This window comes from Diachasma alloeum, unplaced genomic scaffold (genome assembly GCF_001412515.2).
Source record: "Diachasma alloeum isolate Michigan unplaced genomic scaffold, Dall2.0 Dall_scaffold_00371, whole genome shotgun sequence".
NCBI classification, from domain to species: domain Eukaryota; kingdom Metazoa; phylum Arthropoda; class Insecta; order Hymenoptera; family Braconidae; genus Diachasma; species Diachasma alloeum.
The window spans coordinates 1409063-1417200 of record NW_021680510.1 but is presented as its reverse complement, the minus strand read 5'-3'; positions in this window follow the sequence as shown (position 1 = coordinate 1417200).

Genomic DNA, 8138 nt, shown 5'->3' with positions numbered 1-8138 from the left:
TTGGGGCGAGTATCTACAGCTCCGTGACGAATACTGCCCTCAAGACAGTGGGTTGAGGGATTAGTGGAGATGAGTCCACTAATCGGCTGAGTCCAAAATAGTGCAGTCGAAATATGCAGATTGCGAATAATCGGTGTCCGTGATTTGAGCCAGGCCAAAAACTGATTCGGCAATTGACTCCCGGTGACTCGTTTTTAGTAATTGGGGCTTTGCGACTGCGAATGTCTACTGACTGCTGCTGACTAATTGGCCGACTGACTGGGCGACTAACTGGTAACTGGCCTAGTAACTGCCCTGGTAACTGCCGTAACAACTGACAACTGACTTGGATGTCCGGAGGCAGCCCTTATATATCCTTGATTGACTCCACCCGTAATGAGGGATTCTGTAGGGGTGGATCCATGGCAACCCGATGTCCTCGGACGATGGCCATATCTGAGTATTCATATTATTTTGACTTCTGCGTGCACCGGGCTGATCCGTGGTCAAGAGGGTGGAAAAGCGAGGGTGAGCTCAGAGCTCGCCCTCTACGCGTGATTCAAGGAATCGGTCCCCTTTTGTTTTTCCCGGAATCTCAGTTTGACCCTTCGTAATGATGACGCACGCCTATCGAGGGGGAGTGATAATGGGGTGGAAATCGTCATAATTTCCGATCCATTGGGTTTTTACGAGCGCACGTGTTCATAGAATGACGTCATGTCCTCTTGGCGTGCGATAAGCTAGAGCATAACCTTGGAGAATTGTGATGCCTTCTTCCAGGTGAATTATCCGGTGTTCATTAGAATTGGCCTAGTCAAAAATGCTGAATGCATAGAGTGGAAAATCGTGGTTTTACCAATGAGTGGGGAGTTGACTGTCGATTCATTCATGTCACTCGTGAAGTATCTCAATTCACACCTGGTTGGGTGTATTTCGGGGCACGTGCGAGTCTTGCATTTTCCGGTGATTATTTCCTTACTCATTATAACAACGGTCCACAGAGGCTGGGTCTGGCTATTTGGAAACGCTTGATTATGAGTTTTTCCATTAGGCTGATTTTTATGACCGTGGTCACCCTCAAGTGGTTCCGGAGGGGCGTCTCGAAGTCGGCGTCCCCACATTTAGTGTCACCGAGCCCTCATAATTTACGCATTTTATGGGGTTCTTATGATCGTCGACAGCAAGCCATGGGTGTGGTTTTACTTATTGCATGATCGCAGTTTCCATAGACACTGGGTATCTCTATTGGTCAATTGTATCTTTGTATAGCCACGAAATCCACTGTTCCCCCTAGTCACCCCAGCAACAATGACGGCACCCCTGGTACACGCATCGCCTTGGGTGGTAACAAACTCTGTCGTCCTGCACGTTCCATGGTATTTGTTAAAGATGGAGATTTTTGTTTATAAACTCCATAAGGAAAGTGCGGAGTCCGCGACAATAGGAGGCATTCCCATGTCGACATAGTAAAAGAGTTTTCAACTTACCGAAAATGGTAATCTTGACTATGTTGCTAAGGGAACACTACCATGGGTCATGGATCACTCTACTATGTCGAACATGGTAATAATTATCATGTCCATGGGAAGGACTACTATGGCGATGGGAGAGATTACCATGTTAGATAGTAATGGTACTTCTTTTTAAAAATTTTATTCCACCCATTTACAATATTTCAATAAGACATCGTGTAATTTTTTAACGAATCACAACTAGAATTGATTATGTTAATGTGATCGTATAAATTTACAATTCATTTTTATTATCGGAGTCAGAACTTTGGTTGTTATTGCTGAGAGGGGCATTGATGGTGGTCCATGCCCCGACATATTCGTTGTGGATTTTGATGGTCACCTTAATATATTTGCCATCACCACTAATGGACACTGTAATGCAAAGGAAAAATCATGAACTTATAGATTCATTCCTTACAAGTTGCACTGAAACATGACATTCATTATTTGGAATGTACATTGAGGAATCGTTGGCAGGACACTTACCACAAACTGGAGTATTTGAATTCACCTGAGTATTTTTAATGATGTACCTAAAAGTGGAATATCGTTGTGGCAACTCTGAAAGGAAAAACCTTTCATATTATTTAAATTGAATGAACATTGATTACTGTTACTGTAAACTTACATATGTTATAGGTTAGAACGGTGCAACCTAAAGCATAACTATTTGAAATTCGAGATTAATAAACTAACCTTTAGTGACCGCGCGCAAGTCTCCTTCATTTTCATTCATTTTCACACCACTTCCAAACGAAAAAAACCGTAAATTTTTGGTAAAACTTGTGTTTAATAACGTGTATGATGTTGGGCTTGGCTACTGTGGGCTGTGGGTTCATTATTATTATTATTGATGTTTATGGCGCCAGCTGTTTAGGACTAGGTCCACAGTTTCACGGCCGCTATCCTTGCTAGGGACTTTTCTGATTTAATTTGGTGGAGCTGTTGTTGGCGGACGAATTAAATTTCTTTTTTGATGCGTTTCAGAAAGTTGCATAGTAGATATACAGTTTTGTCATCTGGAGAATGTAAGAGATTTAGAAAATTTCGGTCTTTGATTCGGGCTTTTTTCAAAGCTTTGTAGAGAATGGTGCGTTCTTGAATATATTTAGGGCAAGCCCAAAATACATGGTCAAGGTCTTCTCGGACTTTTTTCGGACAAGAGCAGTGCGAAGAGGTAATGATGTTTTTCCTGGCTAAACTATAATTAAGGTTGTAGTGGTTCGATCTCATTCTACATATTGTAGATATTTGGGATCGGGACAGGGATGGGTTTTGGAACCATGGGGGTTTCCAACCGCGATAGAAATGTTTAAAGTATTGAGTCCCTTTTTTTTCGGTTTGGTTTGTTAGGACTCTTACTGTCGAAGATTTCATGGTTTGGTCAGCTACTCTGTAAAAGTCAGAGTATGGAATTGGGGTTTGCAGGCTGGTGCCAGAGCTGATTGCTTCTTTGGCTAATGAGTCAGCAACTTCGTTACCTTGGATACCAACATGTGCAGGTATCCACATGAATTGAATGTATTTTCTCTGAGAGGCTAGTTGATTCCATTGGGATAGTATCTCCAAGATAATAAAAGGAGATTTTGCGGGGGAGGTATGTAGTAAGGCGCTGAGTACACTCTGAGAATCTGTGAGAATCAGGGCTTTATCAATGTCAGTGTTCTCTATAGTTATCAACGACTGGAGAATAGCTAGAGCTTCTGCAGTGAATATGGATGCATAGGACGTGATTTTAAATTTGAGATCAATATCTAGAGCTGGTATGTGGACTGAGAAGCTTACATATTTTCCCGGGTCAGTTTTTGAGCCATCGGTATATACTTGAGTGAGGTCGTGTAGTTTAGCTTCAGTGATTTTCTTTTGGAGTTCTTCTTCTCGGTTATTGGCTTTGTGGACTTTTACACCAGTGGAGATATCAATGGATGGTTTCAGAGTGGAGATTTCGTAGGGGTAAAGGTAGGGAGTAGCACGGAGACCAGAATGGATCTTTGATCTGAATTGATTAGTTTTAGAAAAGGATTTGTAAATCGGGAAATCGGTCTTAATGTTATGAGTGTTGTTTGTTTTTTTCATCAAGACCGAGTGAAGAGTATTGAGTTTAGTTAGAAGAGGATGTTCTGAAAAAGATGATATTCTGGTGAGGTAGCGATCAGAGAGCTGTTGGAAGCGAGCTTGGAGAGGAGCTTCCCGGGCTTCAGCCAGTACGACTTTCGTCGGTGTAGATTGACGAAGGCCTAAAGCCAAGCGTATAGCTCTGTATTGAAGTCTGTTGAGTCTTTCGAATTCTGATAAATTGGCTGGAAGGAGTACATGTGATCCATATTCGAGTGAGCTCCTTATTAGACCACGATAAAATGTTAATAGAATTCTTGGGTCAGTACCGAACCAAGTGTGTCTGAGGGATTTTATCATTGAAAGCGTTTGAGTATTTCTACGAATCAAATTTTTAATGTGGGGAGAGAAAGTGAGACGATGGTCGAGGGTAACTCCTAAGAATTTTGCGTTTTCGGATGCCTATTGTTATTTTATGTCCATTAATGGTGATGAAGTGTTCTGAGGGAGTGAAATGTTTGCGGCTGAATATAACCAGTTGGGTTTTTTCTTTTGAAATTTCAAGTTTTCGATTGAGTAGGAAGTTACGGATGGAATTAACTGTATTAGTGAGAGTCTGAAGACTATCGACTAGATTCGCGCCTCTTGTTATTGAACCCCAATCGTCAGCAAACATGACTGTTTCGACTTGTGGGGGGATTAAGTTGAGTAACTTTGAGCAATAAATATTGAAAAGAATAGGGCTTAGTACACAGCCTTGGGCTGTACCTTTGTTGATGGGTTTGGGGTCTGTAAGTTTACCATTCACTACGAAGAACAGTTGACGGTATGATGTGTAGAAGTAGACGAAGTCAGCGAATCGTTTTGAGATTCCTGAGGAGGCAAGATCAGCGTAGAGGATCGAGGGGTCAAAGTTATCGAAGGCCCCTTTAATATCGATAAATACACAAGGGGTGTATTCATTCTTGGCGAAGCCCGTGAAAGCAGCGGTAGTAAGAAGAGCCAGATTGTCGGCGCAGGATTTGCTACGACGGAAACCAAACTCTGTTCTGGGTAGGACATTCTCAGCTTCTACCCACCAATTCATTCTGAAGGATATCAGTTTTTCACAAAGCTTTAGAAGGCAGGGGGCCAATGATATGGGTCTGAATTTACCAGGGGTTTGTTTGGGGAGGAGAAACACTAAGAATTGTCTCCAAGAATCAGGAAAAGATTCATGATCCAGGAGTTCATTGAAAATTTTCAGAATTATAGATTTGTAGTTATCTGGGAGTTTGCTTATTAGATTAAAATCAATTTTGTCGAGTCCAGGTGACGAAGATTTTCTGCATGACGAAATAGCAGTGTTGAACTCTTCTGGAGAGAATTCTTTATTGAGGAGGTCGTTGTTTTGGAAGGTACAATTGGGGGGAGGAGGAGGAGTAAAATTGGAGGGAAGATTGGGGCAGAAATTTTCTATGAAAGAGTTCATTCGGTCTGAGGTTTCTTGGTCTTGTTGGGGGGCTGTCGAGGGGGACAATCGTCTGTTTTTGAATGCTTTTATTTTTTGCCATAGAGAAGCTATGGGGGTATCTATTAAAGGACTCGCAATATTTTTTACAACCTAGAATTTTCTGTTTTTTCAGTGTAAGTTTCGTCAGAGCTGCCTGTCTTTTAAGCAGAATATAGTTATCGTAAGTGAGGTGATGTCTGAGAGTCCTGATAAATTTCCTCCTCAGCGCTACTGCCCTGGAACACACTTCATTCCACCACGGGGCGGGTGGGCATCTTTTGTTTTCTTTTCTCTTTTTGGGGGAGGTATTCGATTCTGAAGAGCCATGAGTTGGAAAACCTGCTTGGATCGCATTCATGATCGTATCTATAATTTTGTCGTATTTTTGCTGACCTGTCATGTCTTCTGGTAACAATTGAATGGTTTCTTCTCTCAATTTGAGGTGTTCGTAGAATTCATCCCAGTTTAGTTTTGATAAGTTGATTTTGTATTTGAAACGTGAGAATTGTTCAGGCATAAAGTTCAATGTGGTACTTGTAGAATGATGGTCACTGCCCATCCGATCAGGAAGGACTTTCCAGGTGGAGTGAATAAAAAAATTGGATGTTACTAATGTTAAGTCAATTGCCGAAATTCCTTCACCCGGCCGATGTATCTTAGTGGAAGTTCCGTCGTTTAGTATAATAAAATTGGAGTCTGCTGCTGCTTCCAAAAGGTTCGATCCTGGTGAGCAATCCGAAGCACAACCCCAGGCTTGGTGATGGCAGTTAAAATCGCCAGCAATTACTATAGAGTGCGCCTGAGGGAATTTATCGAAGAGAGTTTTCCATTCATATGTGGTAACTGGATCTTTTGGTCGTTTGTAGAGGTTGATGATTATCATGTCTCCATGTGAGGATGGAAGTGAAATACCTTGGAGATGAAGATTTGTGGAAATGTTGTCTAAATTGTTGATGCATTTGTAGGTCAGCTGTTCGTTGATGGCTATGAGAGTACCTCCCCCTTGGTCTCCAACGCGATCTTTTCGGATTATGATGAAACCTGGTATTCGAAAGTCTTTTCCTTCTTTAAGGAAAGTTTCGGATATGAGAAGTATGTCGTGTTTATTGGCTATGAGACGTAAGTCTCCTTGTTTGTTGATGATGCTTTGTGCATTCCACTGAAGTATGCGGAGAGGAGTGTTCGTCGAGTTGTCGTTCATGTTCGTGGCGTTTATTTCTGTGGAGATTCAGAGGGTGGTCCGGGTGGGGTTGGGAAGGAAATGGCTGGAGTTAAATTAATTGAGTTGACAGAATCTAAGAGGATAGATAAACGACCGTCAAGGGTGAGGGCGGTCATTAGAGGAAACAATTTGTCCGAAAGGATTGTGAGAAATTCTTTGAGTTGAAGGATATCACCTTGTAAATCTTCAAGTGTATTCTGTAGCGGGGCATTGTGAGGGTTCAATGTACCTGAGGATGTTGGGCTCAATCGAGTGTTATTTTGGTGATTAACCTGAGTGAGATTACAACTGTAGGGTGAAATTAGAAGTTTCTGATGTTCTTCTTTGTTTTTAGAAGGTAAATTGACTGGCCTCTTGACTCCGGGTTTCTCCTGGGCACTGGCGGGGGTTTGAGTGAGAGGGAATGGGTAGAACGGGGGAGATTTTTTACTGGAGTGAGACTGTGATGAAGTGTTTCGATTGTTATTGGAAGGATGGGTTTTGTCAGGGGTAGATTTTGGCTTTTGAACTTGATTTCTTAAGTTTAAAATGACCGAGGGACTTGACTCGGGGAGAACCAATGGTGTTGGAGATGTGGATTGAACGTTCGCTTGTGAGGGGGTAATATTTTTTGGTACAATGGGGAAGTTCTCTCCATTGAGTTCTGGGGGAGGAGGTGAAGCAGAGTTGAGGGATTCTTCTGTTGGGACTGTTCTCTCTCGGAGAGCTTTCTTCGCTTCGTGATAAGAGATACCTTCAACAGCAGCTAGCCAGTGGATATTTTTCTGGTGAATTACAGCAGGGCAGGTGTCGTCTCTTGATTTGTGATGTTTTTTGCAATTAATGCATGTAGGTTCTTTTTCAAAGTTAGGACATTGGAAACCAGGATCGTGACCTGATTGAGCACAGTGATCACAGGTAGGATCTGATTGGCATTCTTTCTTCGAGTGTCCAAATCTAAGACAGTTGTTACATCTTTTGACTTGTGAGATGAATGGGAATACTTCCAGTCGTGTGTGCCACAATGTGACAAAATCTGGAAGAGTTTGACCTTCGAATGTGAGGAGAATCGATTGTGTGGGCTTGTGCTGAGGTTGACCATCGATTTTAAAAAACCGATTGAGTCTCGTGGCTGATTTGATCGTGATGGAAGAATCTATGTCCTGGATGATTTCATCTGGGGTATAATCGAGGGGAATTCCCGTGATGATACCTTGGCGTATGGTTTTGAATTGGGGGATGTATGCAAGTAGTTTGTTGTCACGGAGTAGTTGATGCTGGAGCATGGAGTTTGCGACATTAGGGCTTTTGAAGGAGATTAAGATTTTTTGGTTTATCTTTTCGGCTTCGAATGCATCATTGGGAAATTTCAGGTCAGCTTGAATTTTTGCTACTATGCGGCAGACAGTCAGCTGATTGGGAGGTGTGAACTTGTCTACGTAGGGGTCCGTATCAAAAATAACAACATACCGGCCTCCACTGCAAGAAACAGAATATCTGTTGTTGAGAATTTCAGGTGGAAGGGGTTTTGGTTTGTACATTTTCTTCTTGAGTTGAGGGGGAGAAGATTGTTGTGTTTAGGACCCTGGGATGCAAGCAGCCACTTAAGTTAGGTGGCTGTTAGGTGGCTACTTGTTTTGGTGTAAAAAAGGGTAAGTGATACCTGAAACGATTATGGATGTAAATCTATGAATTATTAAGGAATTTTAGTAGCTTTAATGACATTAATCTCCATTAATTAAGGAAAATAACAGTTTGCGTATTGAAAGGGAAAATAAATCAGTAGGGGGAACGCCGCCGGATGGCGGCAGTGTCGACTTCTCGCCCAGGCCGATAAAGTCGGCAGCAGTGGCGGGAGAAAATTGATTATCCAATAGGTTCATATTGGCATTTTTTT